General features: G+C 28.8%; 1 protein-coding gene across 11 annotated transcripts in view; it reads left to right on the forward strand.

Annotated features, from left to right (window-relative positions):
• The window catches only part of LOC129958602 (toll-like receptor 6), a 302,856-nt gene that overhangs the window by 29,051 nt on the left and 255,305 nt on the right, over positions 1 to 18,500 (forward strand). For 4 of the 11 annotated variants that reach the window (XM_056071195.1, XM_056071192.1, XM_056071200.1 and 1 more), the window contains exon 2: positions 7,285 to 7,330. The exons of the other annotated variants lie outside the window; for them this stretch is intronic. The gene's annotated coding sequence lies outside the window, so the exon portion shown is untranslated. The remainder of the gene's footprint in view (positions 1 to 7,284; positions 7,331 to 18,500) is intronic. 11 annotated transcript variants of the gene reach the window in all.

The raw sequence follows: 18,500 nt of genomic DNA on the forward strand, positions 1-18,500 counted from the left end.
CTAAGTCTCTTAACCATATTTAAAGCTACAAAGCATTTTTCAACCATAGACTTCTTAAGTAATTTTTATTTATTCTTTACTTTTTCTCATATCTGATGCTCTTGAATAAAATTAAGATTCCATGTATGTTTATTTTGTATTCCTTTTAAAAGGGGTATCACGAAATGAATAATTGATGAGTTAAATGTGAACTTATATTGATCTTTTTTATTAGACTGCAATAAAAAGAGATTTTAAACTGTTTTAAAGCAATGTTATTATCACCAATACATTAAAGAAAATTTGTTGAAATTTCTATTTTGAGTTAAAATGCGGTTTTTTTCTGAAAGGGAGGAGAATATTTTTTGAATATCGATCTTTTTGAAAATTTAGTTTTGATATTATAATTCATTTTAACTGTTTTGTAAGTGAAGAAAGACATATTTTGTAACGTAATGAATAAGTAAAATTTATTATATTTAAGTGCAGTCGTGTGTTTTATCTTCTAATACAATTGATTAGCAACCGAGAAACTATTTAGTTAGCTTTCATTTAATTTCGTGTGTACATTAGTTAAAAAAAATGAACCCTTTTTTGCCTCTTTTGTTAAGAATACATGAGTTTAAAAGGATTTATAAAGACGTAACTGATTAAAAAGTTTCTAGAGGGAAAAGAAATCTTTTATACAAATAGTTTTAGCTGCTATAGCAGACTTTTATTTGCATAGAAGGTCTTATCTTACTAAAGCATTTAAACTTTTTTTTTTATTCTGTTCTTCCTATTACATTGAAGTTTTCCTTCTGTGGTGATTCGGGGTTTATAAATGCCCGCCACCTGTTAAAAGAGGGGGGTTTTTTCTCCATTCGATCTTTATTTAGTTCAATAGACTGTACAGAATTGGATTCAGCGCTTATGCGTAATATACACTAATGTTCATTTTTTTTTCAATTGTTTTCAGTTCTAAACTTCATGAAAATGAAAAATAAAATTTTCTAATAAGAATATTTTTATTGATTATGTATAGAATACAGACAATACATAGAATGTTCCCAAACAATTTAAAATTTCTATTTTATTTTAATGTCTTATATACTTATCTTCCCCACTGCGTTTAATAGAGCTAATTTACTTTTTGTCATGTATTTTCAAGACGAAGACCTACTTGCTTTTTAACAACATGTAATATGGCTTTTCTGTGATGTCATAATCACATGACAAAAATAATCATGCTTGTCATCTAACATCAAACATTACATGTCTAGAAAAAATTAACATTAATCGACTTTAGCAATAACTAATTAAAACTAACATAACATTAATTAAATGATCTTTTATTTTATATTTTCTGCATTTTCTTCAAATGCACCTTTTTAATCTTTGTTTACCAAGCCTTGGGAAATATGTAAAATTTCAAGACTAAAAGGGTTTTAACAGTTTGCCATAGCATTTTTAAAGAGCTTCTAAATTCTATAGGTTGTTCGTAAAATAGAAATAAGAAATAAAAAAAAAACAATAGAGTAGATACCACATTCTCGTTTGCAACGAGTTAGAAATCTTGGAATAAGAAACTTGGCATATGTCTTTAGATTTTCCGAAAACATTAATATCACAATCCTTTTCATATTCAAAACTTCTCTTTTGTTTTAAAGTTACTTAACGCATTTTGCTAGTGGCTTCACGTCTAAAACTTCACATTTGCAAGCAAAAATATCAGTTCTGTTATTTTACCCTATAATACATTGCCGGATATGAAATTTAGCTGATGCAGGCGCAATTCCCAATTCCCTGAAGTGATGCTCACGCTGTAGAATCTGCCAACTGTGCTTGAGGTCAAAGCATATTAGATAGCAGTATTATATCCCTAGGTTAACTACAAAAATGCAAAGACGCGTATATTAAGAGCACAAAATCTGTTTAAATTGCCCTGGTTTAATGCCATAGATGGAGATTTTTGTCTTAAGGGGTTACGCTATTTAAGGAAAGAAACTTTTTGGTGATTGTTGTACCCTTTCAGGGTTTTCATTTGGGAATTAATTATGCTATTAATCGTCTGTACTTTTATATTTTCCAACGAACTGCTGAGTGGCTTAATGTCTGCCTGGGGTGTACAGGAAGTTGAAGTGCTTTTTACTTAGCGCTAATTGTCTCGAACGCTTTGGCATTTCTTGTAAGAATGGTTCATTTCTAAATTGCTCTCTGTGCCAGCATTTACTGCTCATAATTGTTCATTGAAAAAGTACTTGAAAATAGTTCTTCATGCTAATTATTATGCGAAAGCTTTTAATTAATTGCTTAAGTTAATGAAATGTGCAGTTTAATCAATTGCACAATCGGGTTTAGGGGAATTGTAATTTACTCTTCATGGCTTTTGTTTGTTATGTTACAAATAATGGAATTGAGTAAAATGATAAGTTTCAGAGATTTTCTGCTGAGATTGGATTGAATTAATTGCAATTTATGTAATGAAATATCGGGGAAATGCTCTAATATTTCAGTGTTTAACTAACATATTTTAAATTTCGAAAGTGAGTAAAATAAAAGTGTACCTTTACAATAAAAGTTTACATATAAATTTAATGCCGTAAAATTATGTGCAGAGTTTCATTGTGATAGTAATATGACACGCATATCCTTATTTCCTTTTGTTTTTTGCATTCTTTGTTTTTAATGTGTCTTTTTTAATTCTAAAAGCAACTAGACTACAAATTTTTGAACTGTATATGTGTATTTAGTGCCTGCCAAGTGTCAAAAACTAATTATATTTTATCAGTTACCAACATTATAACATTATTTAAATTTATCTATTGGCGCATTTTTGGTTCCTGACTTTTTAACCTGTTGAAGGGAAGAAAATATAAGGGGAACAACATTAAATTTTTGGTAAAACTTACATTTTAGTTGGTTTTTAAGTTTTAAACGTCTTTCAGAGACTATGGTAATGTTGAAAGGTCTCTTCTGAAATCGAGTCTGAAAATATCTCATAGACTGCGGTTTCATCTAACTTTTTTCAAAATAATAATAATAAATGAAATGATAAATAAAAATTAGAATCTATGGCCTGTATGGTTTTTTCAATTGGTTTTGTGTCATTTTTGAAAGTATCCATCCCTTTAAAAATCTCTCTTGCGACTTTAAATAATGAATTGCTTGACAACGGATTCTAAAACCCTCCGCTCTTTTGCGCATGCGTTAGGATGGGTTTAATTCGTCAACATAGGGATGAGAGAAAAAATGAAAGGAGGGGATATTTACATTTAATAATAAAATAAACTTGGATTACTCGCTGACTGAATTAAAATAATACGGACAGAAACGACACGATATTCACGTACACGTAAAAAAAAAAAAAAAAAAAAAGTATCTAATAGGGCGAAAATCAAGGTCAAGAATGACGAAGAATTCCGGAAATGCTCTCATCCTTCCGCGTCTCTCCCCTTAATGAGATAGAATCGTCGAAAAGTGGTCGTCTCGGAATACTGAAACGAACAGTAACTTCGAATGCTTTGTTGTAGAAACTTCCGAGCTAGAATAACATCGAAATATACAAACCCGAATATTTTAGATTTCTTCCAAATCAAACTCTTTTCTAATGAATACGATAGAATGTGTTCTTTCAACCCTTGCTCATTATGCATTTCTCCACAATGTATTAAATTACGAGCATCACGTAAAACATGATAATAATCGACAAATATTTATTGACGATATCAGTACGCCAAAAGCAATACTTTGTAAGACTAATAAAAAAAAAATGGGTAGTTTGTTTTGGATTTACTCCGTCGCTCGTCAAATATACTGAGTAAATCGCATCTTCTCGTTAAATATTGAATTCGCTTTTCTCTGAGGAGATATTTTTCATATACTGAGCGAAAATAATTTCGTGTATGTTTAGTTAGATTATTCGAAAGGGTAGCTCTAATTTTGTTGTTTACATGCTGACTAGCTTACGCAAGATTACAGCGAATATAAATGTTTAACTGTTATTTTATTCCATTAACAAAGCGGACTTTTTTTCTCTCAGAAGACAATGAAAAAAGAAATAAGGGAAAAAAAAAAGAATTGAAATAAACAGATGAAAAAGCGAATAACCATATGCTCGAAGTCTGTTGCTTTCCTGAGACTAACGGTTGTTCAGTTGAAATGAAAAAGAAGAAATTTGTATATGCAAAATAGACTAGACTACCTTATGAAAGGGGATGCGCGTGGTATACCTTCTTATAAATTAGAAAATGGGGTGCGTTCCTGCCTGAAAGTGACATTTGTTTGTCAAAAAAGTAGATTAAAGGACACATTTTAATGTAGTTTCGAATTACTTAGAAATGACATGGAGAAAAAAATTATGTAATGCTTATACCACCTTTCTCCATAATTCTGAATGTATTTCCATTCACCAACTCCGTGATGATATATTTAACAACAACAACAATAAAAAAGAATAAATATATATTATTTTCTGTTACAAAGGAAAAAGAAGCTTTAACTTGCAATAGGTGTTTATAGGTTAGTTAGGTTTTTAATAGGGTTTTTTTTATACCAGTTATTCTTGTGAAAAGAAAAGTGTATTTATTATCATTTGCTAATGTAGTTAATTTGCACATTTCTTTTGTGTTTTTTTAGAAATGATTATTTTGTTTTGCATTTGTTTTAAACATTTAAAGCGTCTGTTCATCGACAATATTTTAATGCGATTTCTTTCAATTCTTTTAAACAAGAATGCATGTTTGAATATTTCAAAAAAATTCTTTGCCCGATAACATGTTTGATCTACTTAATAGGTATATGCATGCAATTAAAAATATTTCAGCGTGCTAAAAGGACTATAATTGCTATGCCTTTATTTTTGGTAGATGAAAATATAAAGAAATATTTTTTACACCTTTGGAAGAATCCTCGAACAGCATTCTTCGTTACTAAAATACGTTATTCTAATGTCTTGATAATAATTTTTATTTGTGTTAAATGATGACACCCATCTATATTATTTGAAAACATTCTAATATATCGCATTTGCATCGTAACCTGTTAGATGAAATAAAGAATTGTATCAACAAGTATTTATCAGGATTTCTGCAAGAGTTTTATCGTCTAAGATGTTTTTAACTTAATCGTAAAACTCTACCGGTATATGAACTTTTCAGGTTGGCACATCTGCCTTTGTCAAAGAGTCCCTTTAGTAACGGAGGGGATTAGATAAAAGAAAAAAAAATAATTGTTGGAGTTAAAAAAAAAAAGTGCGACAACCAAATGAATACGGCCGACTTCTCACACAAGGGCAGATGTTCAAACGAGCAACGAGCTCGGGGTGGGGAATAGTTGAGAGTGGCTCATTATTTTATGAATCTTCTGCCATCTCATATATTAGAACCAGAAAAGGGGCCTTTGCAAGGGACTGAGCAGGGTCACGCTGCAAGTCGTGACGAAGTGGATGTCTGCCTTTACGCTAGGTTAATAAACAGTGTGTTCCGCTATACATCATCGGAAGAACTGTTCCTGCTCATCATGTTCGTTATTATCCAAATTGATTGCACATTTTAGGGAACACAACAAGCTTAGTGTTGTTGAGCTTGTTGGATTGTTTTATGGGGAGGTGCGCGTATAAAAAATAAAGAATTCTTTTTGTAAGTAAGACCCGTACTGAAATGTCGTTTGTGAGGATGGTTTTATATCCTGATTCAATTTTAGGGTATCGTGTCAAGTTGAAAAATAGAGGAGTTATTTTTTTTTTATCGCACTAAAATAATTCTTTTTGTGAGGGAAAATATGGAGTCCAAAGTATATTTTGTGAGCGAGAGAGGGTTTAAGATATATATAATCGTTTTATTAATTTGCAACATTACAAAAATGCTAAATGAAAAAAATATGAATTAAAAGAAAAAATTATTAAATTATAAATGAAAAAAGTATTTAATTCTGAATTAAAATAGAGTAAAAGTTTGATTTTCATTAATGATAATTTTTGTTAAAAATATTTTTGTGGGAAATCTTAAAAAAATATATATTATAATAATTAACATTTGGGTATGTTTATATCCTTTGGATGTAAGTATAATTTTTTTGTATTTAGGATTTTTTTTTTCATTCGCTATAAACTAATTGCAAACGGAAGAATAATTTTATATTTGTACTTACTAATCGTTTCTTTTATGTTCTTATTAGTGTAAAATGTTTTACAAATATTTTTTATGTCTGTATGCATGTATTGTGCATGTTAACTATCTGTGTTCATATGTGAAGCATGAAAAGTTCGTAAATCATTGCGGCTAGATGCAAATTTTATTATTCAAGTTTTCAGATGTGTATAAGGTTATTCTGTCGTATGTGTTTGATGTTGCAATTTATATCAGAAATATAATTTTTTCAGCAGTCTGAAAAAGAAGGTTTTTTTTTTCCATTGCTCTTTTTATATTTCATATGGTTCAGTATGTAAGCAGATATTTTTTAAATTTCTGTCAAGCTAATTGGAAAAAGACTATTAATTTATTATTGGAAGCGAAAAAAGGCCAGCGTACTGAAATTGGATTTATTGAAATTAATTTTTGTTATTCATTAGAGCACCTTTACTGTGTTAAATTGTTAATATCATTAAGAATTTTAACATTAAAATATTTTTGTTATTATCAGAAATATATTTTAAACTTGGCAGTTAATAGATTTAGAAGAAATACTTTAATTGATTAATAGATGCATTAATACATTAATTGATTTAGAAAAAATAGAAAACTCATTCTTTCTAATAGAATTTAGAATTCCATGAATTCTATTATTCGATTCGTTCTTTCTAATAGAATTTAAAATTCTATTAATCTTCAAAATATCTTTCTTTCTTCTTTTTTTTTTTACTATTTATTCTTTCTACCTGCTGAATATATATTATAATGCTTTTCAGACGTGAGATATTAGTCATGCAAATGTTAAATTAAGTTTGGAAATTTTGAAAACAAAACCAGGCATGCAGTTTTAAAAGTTCTTGTTTATTTCTATGTTTTGTTTTGTTCTACGGCGAAACTTGAAAAGTAATGTTGAGAATTCGTTGAAGAATTTTTAGACTATGGTAAGTTTCTCTTAGGTTATTTATATGTTTTTTTCAGACAGCATGAATGATAGTAGCTGGAACAACACAATTAAGCATGGTAGTATTAAGAGTAGTTATTCTATTTATTTTCGAATTTCAGTATAGATTACGTAAAAGAGGTGTGCATTCAAATTATTGTTTGGTGAGTAATAATTATAGAATCAAATAATTGTTTTTTAGTTATCGCATTCCCGATCTGATATGCTTTCTTCGTTTTTTTTCCTTCCCTTTAGCTGGTCCAATCGAAGTCTTGAACTGAGGATCCGAAATCCCGGAAAGGTAAGTGTTTATTTTTACTTTTTCTGCCATAAAGATTTCCTGTACATGCCAGAATATGCCTGAACATCAAGAGAACGCTTCTATTGAAAACATTTAAATTTAATATAGACCACTTTTCTTTGGGGGGGGGGCTTAAATTTGTTTTATATTTTAGCTCAAACAAATAATTGTTTAGCTTATTTTACACTTTAAAATTTCGATAATCTTAGCTGCAATATAAATTGGAATTTTAATTTTATAAACTGTGTGTGAAAAATGAACTACATTGAAACCCCGTTATCTAATCGCTCGTTAGTAAGTCATTTGCGTTATTACGATTCCTTGCTATTCAGTTTAGAATTAAATATATATTTTTATAACGTCTCCGGTCTTCGAACATACGCCGCCTGGAATCATAAGGGAGATCCAAATTTAAAGGTCGTGAAAATTAAAATTAACAAAAAAGATAGACGAAATTAAAAGTTGAGCGTTTCCCTAAAACAAAACAAACTAAGGTAATCTTTTAAAATGAAGAAAAGCATGATTATTTCTCTCTCTACCTTTTGTAATAAAATGTGTAAAATATTTCAGTTTATCCAATACTTTTTGTTTTATGTTTTATGATGAAAATTCGAAAAAAAGAAAAAATCTGTATATGGTTAATCAAAAGGGCTTATTGCAATATAGTAATCTGTAATATTATTAAATGCAGTTCCGTTCTTCAAATATTTTTTTTTTTAATTTTAAGTATTTTGATGTAGGAAATTACTATAATAAATCGCTAAAATGATAAAATAATTCATTAGAATAAACTTATACCATTGTATTATTAGTCTAAAGGTAGTAAGTAGTTCATGACTTTTTATTCAAGATACGATAACACTCCCCTCTCGTTGGAGAATAGACTGGTCCTTTGAATATCGCACTGAAGTTTTGCAATAGTTATTTATAATGATCTGTTAAGGATAATATTTATTTTCAATTCTTAAAATTTGGAATACGTATTAGGCCTAATGGCAGACAAAACTGGTTTTTTTTTTTTTTTTTTTTTTTTTTTTTTTTTGCGATTTTCACCTAGTTTACCATCGAATCCAACAAATGAACCCCAATGAATAATAGAGGACACTTCTATAAACATCAACTTTCTTGCAGTGTTTTTTTCAGTTTGGGTAAATAAAAAAAAAAAAATGCGCTGTACTTTTGAGGCGCCATAATATATACCTTCATTTAATCCATCCTTTGTACTCCCATCAGGTGAAATAAAAAGCCCTAAAATTGCCATTGGTTTTTATTTTTAAGGAAGGCCATAAATACTCTGTTAGTCCCTAAGTTTCCTGTATTTAGTCACAGTCTGTTGGTGCCGGATTTCAGTAGGTGTTTCCATTAGATCTTGGACCTACCAGTTCAATTCCACACAACACACATTTTTTTTTGCATTGACATTTTCTTTCAATTGCCACAATTTAAAATAATTTACGCATTTGCAGTCTTATTCTGGAATCAAGGTTTTCGGCTAAATTGGTAAGTATTCTTTATTTAGATTTAGAAAAGAGAGTGTCACTTCACATAATGATCTGTTCTAGACGTTATTTCGCTAGTTTAGATCCGGGATCTTATTTTCTTATTCGCTGATTGAGATCATTATCGCGATCCTTTGTTTGCGGTTTTCACTTGGGTGTAAAAACAACCCGTGAAACTACTTGAAGAATTCAAATTAACCCATTCTCGTCGCTAGTCCCTTCTTGCCAAATTAACTACTAACCCAATCGTTCCTTTGTTGCAATAGTAGATAGTATTTTGTATATTTAAAATGTTTGTCACATTACAAAAACTAGATGGAAAATTGTAAATAACCTGACCTTTGAAATTCAGTCTCACCAGGTTTTTCATTCTTCATTTTGACTTAGATTGGGACTTGATGTATTCTTGTATTGATTATGCTACAAGTTGCTAGGATTAATTTTTACAAAAAATTTGGATCGATTGTTTGATGTACTAAAAAGCAAAATTATTCCAAAGAGATTGCTTTATTTTTCTAAGAACTAGCTTAATTTATCCAAATATTTTGCATCATGTTGCTTGAAAAGAAATTTTTAATTTTACTATTAAAAATTCCAAGGCAAGCTGGAAGGCAAAGGTAGATTCCTTTACATTTAAGTTACTATCTGGCAATATAAATTTTTGATTTTAGAAACAGTCAAAATTAGGGCGTGATAACGTCTAAGATATTGCAGTTATCAAAAAACTTAAAACACAAAAGTTGTTCGTCTTAATAAGGCGCTAATTTGGCTAATTGGATTCATTTTCCTATCTTCAATATTAAGAAAGTTATAGCAAAATGAAAATTTCATCCCCCACCCCCCTCATTTCCACCCTTTTTGAGCTGAGTTATTTAAGAACTCTTCTTTTTACGTTTCTAATAACATATTCTAATCCAGTTAAATTCCAAACAAAATTACTCTAGTTATCCTGTTTAAAAGATAACATGGGCAAAGCTTTACAGACACACCCAAAATGTTGGACTGTATTCTAAATTTCATTAAAAACAAAACTTTTTTTTTCATTTTGATTTTTATTCTGCGAGTTCATATCGAAGAATATTTGTTCAGGTATTGCGTATAATTTTAAGAGTAAATAACCATACTACATTTTTTGTTTTTTACTTAATATCCTTTTTGATGATTTGCTTGCCACTTCTGTTTCATCTAGATTTAGATCGAAATTCTTTTTTTTTTTTGTATATATTTTAATATCCATTCAAAATTCTTTATTTTAAATCTTGCGTAATTTTTTTTAATTAAATTTTTAAAAATAAATGCTGTTGGGCATTATTATTGACTTTTATCTTTTTTTTTTTTTTTTTTTTTTTTGTGTGTGTGTGTGTGTGTGTGTGTGTGTGTACGGATAAGTTTCTTAAAAACTACGGATAATCAGTGATATGTTTCCGGATTAAAGAAAAAATGCGAAAGATCGAGATTAAATATCTTCTATATATATCATCCGTCTGTTTTTAGTACCAGATGACTCGTCCAACCGAATCGCGTAATCGAAGTGAAGCAAATAACCAGTCAAGCGTTCTAAAAACCATCTTGCATGTCCATTTATTGGTACTAAATAAGCGATCATGCAATAATTCAAGTGACTTGTGAAACCTTACTGTCTTGTGACTCGATAGTAAAAACGCCTGGCTTTAAAAAAAAATAAATTTCGTGTCCTAACAGTTCAAAGAACAGGAAATTCTTGCTTAAAATTTATGACTTACGTAAATGAGAGTCAGAGTTTCCTGTATAGGTATATTTTATTTATTTTTCTTTTCTAAACTTTCAGGTAACATCCTTTTCATTTTTTTATATATATTTGAAAATTATTACATTTACTTTTGTGCTATCAGGAATTCGGTATTTAATCAGGTTTAATTCGACTATGCAGGAATTAAATTCTTTCAGCAGGAATTTATTTTTTTCTTAACTTTCAGGTAACATCCTTTTCATTTTTTTATATATATTTGAAAATTATTACATTTACTTTTGTGCTATCAGGAATTCGGTATTTAATCAGGTTTAATTCGACTATGCAGGAATTTAATTCTTTCAGCAGGAATTTATTTTTTTCTAAACTTTCAGGTAACATCCTTTTCATTATATATATATATATATATATATATATAATATATTTAAAAATTACATTTGCTTTTGCGCTATCAGGAATTCGGTATTTAATCAGGTTTAATTCTACTATGCTCGATTTTTAAAAACTTTCAGCAGGAATTACTTGAATTCATATGAATAAGTGTAAGGAATGTAGTAAAAAAAATAATTTAAAAATTCATTTAGATCTTAAATATTGTAGTAAAATTAATAAATTAAACGGATTCAATTATTTGACTAAAATTTCAAAATTAAATTTTTTTTCTCTATGAAATAGATCATAAGTAAATCATATTATTAATTTATTTCTGATTTATTAAAAATTAATGTTGGGTGAAATTGTAAAATATGCAAATATGCACCATTCCCTGGGGCAAGGTTTTTCTTTAATGTTTCATGTGGTAGTTAATTCCATTCATCCGAACTCCAGCTATCCGGCTGGCTTTGAGAAAAAAAAAAAAAAAAAAATCTGCAAAATATTCTCAAATGAAAACGAATAAAGCCAGTGAAGTAACTGATTTGAAAATAAAACAATCAACTGATATGTTTAAGCATCGTGCCTTAATACAGTCTGTATGTATACAAAATGTATGCACAGCCTATATTACTTTTATAGTCCATAAATTAATATGTTATAAGCAAATTTCATCGCTTCTTCAGGAAAAAAAAATAATTTTTTTTCATCTATTATTTAGATATTTGATAGCTGAATCAGTGTGATCCTAATAAATCCAGATAATGGAAATTCTACTGTATTAATATCTTTTTGAGGCAAATAATGATTACTAAAATTTCATATATTATACTTCGCTTAATTGTTTATCAAATGTAATGACTGAAATATAATTAATATTTCATCATTAGCGCTAACGTAATTTTCTTAGCTACTTATACGGTTTCATTTATTTGTTTATTTTGTTAATTTGCATATAAGACAAAATAATTCCTTTGAAAATTTGAATAGGGAAAAAAATATAATTTTGTCCTATTACTATAGTGGAACTAACAGAGTGATTAAAATTTTCAAAGTATGAATTAAGTAGTTTACTTTTAGAAGCTCAAATAAAACATGCACTTTTGTCAGTTAATACTTTAAGTAATTTTCGAAGAAAAATAATTAATTCTTATTAAGAGCAGTAAAAAAAAAAAAAAAAAAAAAAAAAAAAAAAAAAACTTATTTCAAAATTTTCCGCCATTTAAAGTTGCTTTCGGTAAAATTAAAATGTCTTCAATAAAATTAATTATCCACTTATTTTATTTAAAAATATTCTGCATACTAAATGAACTTCTTATACACCTCGCGTGGGCAATTAGTGATACTTAAACTATTTCAGTAAGAGTTCATTATAATTGCAAACTTAAAATATTTCTAAGTACTGAGGAGTTGGTACTTTAAAGGATTTATATATCAAATGCAGTGAAGAGCCTTTTACCAGTTTAAAAATAGGTAACTTTTAATGTCACAACGTGAATTTTACATAACAATTTAATCCGTTTATCCTATTTGCCAACTTTAAAAAAAAAAAATGTGATTGAATGAAAATGCGTCTATTTTATGTCTTTTGGCTTCACTAATGTATAATACTCTTTCAAAGACTATATGGCTTTGTAAGCTTCAAATAACTTTAGTTTCTTATGTTATAGATTACGCTTTATAATTAACTTGTTTTTAGTATTTGATTTCCCCTTCCCCTAAAGAAAATAATGTTTTGTTCTAAGATAAACATTAAGTTCTGATTTATAAACAAGCCGATTTATATATCTTCACTCATTGATTATGAGGGGGAAAAACATCCCTTTTTTCTGTTAGTTTACTTATTCTGGAATCAGATGCATTATGTTAAATAAATAGTGAATTTTAGCCACCTGCATATTTCATGATGTTTTTCTGAAATATGGAAGATCTGATTTTATTCATGAAATAATTTCAAGGGAATTAATAGTAATTAAATATGAAATTTTTAAAAAGAATTCTCTTTGTTTTATAAATTTCTTTTTTTTTTTTAAATCTATAGTTTATGGTATTTGCACTGCCATTATTTGCTTAAATGAACGATATAATTATTTCTTTTTTAAATTATGAGCACAGATATAAAACAATGTTTGTTTAAAATTATAGCTTGTTTTCACTTTACACTCCTTATCATCGAATTACATAGCCAAAATTTAAAATTACACATTGATTGCTAATAGTAGCTCACGACAAAAAAAAAAAAAAAAAAAAAAAAAAAATGCTAGTTAATAAGCGAAAGAACCTTTCTTAAAGATTTATAATTCTAAAGATTTAGTATTTCCTTCTGTTCGAAAGGAAAAGGTACGTATAGATTATTTTTTCTTATTCTGGGTAATTAATGATCGTATCCGCATACTGCATTGGTAATGAATTTTGAGTCTGCATCTCTCGGCAAATCTTCGACTCATTTGAATGGGTTTCGAAAGGCAAATTGCCTTTATAAGTTATTGTAAGATTACCTTTCCCCACTGAACAATTATCTCAAAGCATTTTCACCAATTATTCAAAGCATTTGAAAATCTAATTTTACCGATAGATTAAATGTTTGTTCGGTGTGAATCTGATTTCTAAATTTGTATTTGAATGCAGAAAGGGTGAAGCTCTTACTTTGTTTAGTTTTTAATTAAAAGGTTTTCATTTTCTAGTTTTCAAATAAATGTTCTCTTGATCATTTTTTTTATTATTAAAAGAATTTTGTGAAATAAAAAAAAAAAACGCCAAATGCTCGTTTAATATTCCTAAAGCATATTTAATTAAAATAATTTTTTAATGCTCGAATGACAGATGTATACAGATGAGCTAGCTGTCATTTTATTCTATTTTCTAAATACGCCCTTTACCTTCAATTACCTCTAACTTTCAAAAGAAATAAATTTCAAATTTTTTATGCAAATAAGTACATTTATTTTTACATGCATTTACTTACGAGTATATTTAAGTTGCTTCTAAGTAAATGCTTTAAGCATCTAATGCATGGATAGCATCGATGCCTGGTATCGCTTTACATTAGTGGGATTTCTCCATTATGGATGTGTCATGTATTCGTTTTTTAAGCGAAGTAACATAGAACAAATATCAGTTTTTGTTTGCTTTTTAACGTAAGTGGCTGTAAAGAAATTATAAAAAATGTGTTAATTTAAGGGAAATATAAATGTTCCTCCAGTTCCTCTTTTAATGTATGGTACGTTTATTAGCGGTTTCTGGATTTTTTTTATGCTTCCTTAATATGCATTGATTTGAGGACATACAGATTTTTTAAGAGCAAGATTGTTTCGGCATAACAATATATTAATGGTTTAGTGCATTAATTCTTACAAAGTATAATGTCTTAATACAAAGCATAATGTCTTAATACTTTGTATCACAGTGAGACAGGAAAAATGAATATTTTTTTGCTTTTAACAATTTTTTACAAATCTATATGAATATCAGAATAATTTCAAATATATATTTTTGCTTTAAATTTAAAAAAATGACAGTAATATTTAATATTTCATTCATCTCCGTCTTACAAATACTTGTAATAACAGGATTGATAAAATTAAATATATAAATATTGTTTGAATCAATTTCGGTTGAAATCTGATGATACCGATAGTTTAAAAGGTACCTAAATATACTTACTGTATACTTATGTGTTATAAAGAAGCATAAACTTATTTTTCTGCACCTTTGCTCTTAACGAAATCTTTGGTAGTTACATTTGCGTGATAAAATTACTTTTAATATGCTAGTTAATTTAAAAATATTTAAAACGCGATTCCGGTCTGAAAAGCTATAATGATTCTTGGGGCTTTTAGAATCGGAAATATAATTCAAAGTTAATTGAGTGAACCATTATGAAGCGTGTTAAATTCAGTTCATGGTTTGTAACCCAAAGCTTAAATTATTTCCGTTAAATTAGTTTTATGATCTCATTTTATTTAGCGCTTCTGCTTCTCACAAAATTCCTGACAATTGAAATTTCATCTTAATTAAGAGCTAAAAGCTGGCCGTTGTTCGCAGCGCTTAATATTTTACGACACGGGCAAGCCTTCCATAAAAGCATTGATTTTTCCATAAGTACTCTTAAATGTGAAAACTCCCCCAGTACCTATCTGGTTCAGTGCTTTAATGTTTTTTACCGTTTTCTCCAAGGCTTTTAACTGGACATTCGCACTTTTAATGGAACTTTTAAATGTTTCGAAAAAGCCATTGAGTTGCCATTTCTTGTTCCTTGTTCCTTTACTTTTTAATGTCTTTCAGCCATCAGGTTGCTAAAGAATTTCATATATAACTTAGGCCACATGTCCAAGAATCATTTATTAGAAAGAACTGCACTTCCCGTAAATATCCCGCCGCTCTTATCAGTGATGCAGTATTTTGGATTGTTCCTTAAGAACTGCCACTTTGACTTACTTCTTATCACAAGATAAATGATATTGACTCAGGTCAATGTTACACTGGAGGCAGCGCTAATCCCCCTTCTCCCCTCTGCTTTCTTTAGAAATAACTCTGTACACTAAAAAAAAAAAAAAAAAAAATGTTAATTTTCGTATTTTTTTTCCACTCGCCGCTTTCTCTAGAAATAATTCTGTATATTGAAGAAAAAAATTATTTACCTCTTATTTTTTCCCCCATCGCGTTCTTTATAAATAACTGTGAATAATTTTAATTTTTGTAAACTTTTGGAGTATTATCAAAATTTACCAGAGCTTGCCGCATTCTTTTTTCATTATAAATGCGTATGTAGTGATTTAATTTTAAATAAATGTTATAAAATAAATATTCTTAACTGAACCTAATGACCTATTTCTGTCCTATTCTCATTGGAATTTTAAATCATCACCTTCCTTTTTCTAGATTTTATATATCCATCTTTTAGAAAAAATTTCTAGCATTTGCAAAATTTTATTTTAAATATAAAGATATTATGATAAATTATTTTTAAATTAACGTTTATTTGAAGAAAAAAAAAAAACTTCTGATCAAATCATAAATGTTTTATAATAAATGTATTCAATACTCTGAAATGTAATTAGAAATCAATTTATCTTCATTTTTGAAGCTCTTAAATATATCATACTCTCACACTGTCAAATAAATGGCCGAGTTATTTCACCTCTATTTCTCTACTGTTTTGGTCTTGGATGAAGACACGTCTGTACGCGTGATTAAACCTTTTGTTGTAAACATGTTAACTATTAATATTTGACATGAAAGTCCGTACACTCTTTTGGCTCTACTGTTTTGGAATTGGTTCAAGACGGATGACAAGTCTGTACGCGCAGTTAAATCTTTTGTCAACAATTTTAAAAATTCATGTTTCACACTAATGACAATAAAAAGTTGATGGAAATTCTTGTTGTCTCTTAAGTGTGTCTAATTTATATATATTAAAATAACATTATTTTTTATAGTTTCAAGTATTTAATATATCATTAATATTTGGAAAAATTTAAATATATAACGAAGTTAGTTCATATTCGCATGATGCACGCGAAATGCACCGTATCAATTCTCGCCAATTTAATTTCAAAACTTTTTGTGCCATCTTTCAGCAGGAAAAATGATATCTCTGATCATCTTTCAGCTAGAAGTCATATTAATTTGCTGCTTAATTTTATTTGTGCGGTTTCCCTTCTTTTTATGGCATGTAAGTTTGTTCGATTTCTTCTACAATTGCCTTATCGTCATTTTTTTCCCGAAGGATGATATGTAAAAATGCCTCCTTATCTGTAGTGAATTCTGTATAAGGTTTGAAGTTTTATCAGTCTGTTTATCTTATCTTTCAAGCGAAATCGGCCTTGATAGATTTCTGTTGGAAAGTTAGGCTTATAGCGATGACTCATTATATCCATTGTGTGCTATAGCAGATGGCAGCTGAAAATGTTGTCAAAACAGATCACGGTTTTTCTAGGCTGATTGTGGTGAGGCATTTTTGTGTAAAGCCATAGCTTCTTCTGATGTTCGGTCGTTACCGATTAAATAATATAAATATTCGAATACTCAGAAATGTTTCCAATAAAGTGAGTTATATTACTTCCCACATTGTATTGCTGGTGGAGTTACCTGTTATTTGTCCATAGAAAGAAGAACGATGGTATACATAGGGTCATTGTAGAAAGGCCTGCCTGTAAAGGCCATAGTTCCTTGCATGTCCACCATCAGGTTAAGGTAATGTCTGTAGAATATCACAATCAATTGCCGTAAGCAGGTTTATATCCCTGTGTCGTGATCAAGCACTTACGGCTCGTTAATCTCTTAGATGAATAGGCTGACGTTAGTCTAGAACCGCTATAGTATCGAAGACGTTGATTGCATTAGCTTCGAATTGCTAGGACAGATTTCTCCGTAGGATTATGTATAATTAACAGCGTCTTTGTGTGAGGTTTTCTGTTAATAAATTAACTTCATTAGTACAAAATTTGGAAACTGCGATGAATATGTAAATATATGTCCACACTAGTATTAGATGAGTAAATGATTGTAACAATTAGTTTTTCTTTATGTAAAAAATCTATTGGGAGTTGGTTATAAAATATTAAATGAACGCGTTTGCATTTGGTAAGAAGTTGGAAGAAATTATGCTTTTTTAATTGATGTTTTTTTTTGTTAGAAAGCAATGAATAAGAAAAATTATCTAAAGTTACCTTATGTGTCATGGTGTGTATATGAATACTGTTATTAATTTCTATATACAGTTGTCAAAATCCAGAATGACTGCCCTTGTTTTTTTTGTTTTTTGAAGTTTCGTTGTTTAGTTGCATTGTGATACTTTTCAAAAATATCTTTAAAAACAAAAGCCATGGTATGAATTAGTTGAATTTTGTGTTGTTTAATTCTGATTCTGTGCATTTTTATAATAAATTGATTAATTTTTAACAATTTGTTATTCATAATATTTATGCCTAAGAGATCATGAGTTATAAAAATGGTGTGGAGATCCAAGATATTTTTTAAAAATATAATTTGGATTGGGTCTTTCTACAGCTAAACAGTTTTTAGCTTTTATACTTGCAGTAAAACAGATCCTCCGATGTTATTAAAAACAAATTTGTAGATTCTGATGTGCTCCTTCTGTCTAGTAATCTTGATTTCTGACATTTGAAAAATTTATGATTCAATATGAGTAACAACGTGTTTTTTGGTGTGTTTCATCTGTTGCATAGGCTTTAGTGAAGTAAATTGCATCATATATCAAGCATTTGGTTTCTGCTCCCCTATGACTGTAAGCAACGATGAGAAATAGCATTATTTATGTCGCATATCGAAATTCGCAAAAAGATGAAAAAACTGCATGTGAATCTTATTTGAAAATGAATTCCGAGCTTAATTTAAGTCGTATGCATTCTGGAAAGAACAGAAATATATAAGTGAATGATGGGAATAAAATGTTACGAGAATATTGGAGAATAAAGTGTTATTTTAAATAAAATGTCTGATGTTTTTTTTATTATTGGATTAATAAAAAAAAAAATCGGATCTGGTATTTTTTATTGAATGAACAACTATGAATGTCTGTGTTGGAACTGAAATTACAAAGTAAATG

The sequence above is a fragment of the Argiope bruennichi genome, chromosome X1 (assembly GCF_947563725.1).
Source record: "Argiope bruennichi chromosome X1, qqArgBrue1.1, whole genome shotgun sequence".
Taxonomy (NCBI): Eukaryota; Metazoa; Arthropoda; class Arachnida; order Araneae; family Araneidae; genus Argiope; species Argiope bruennichi.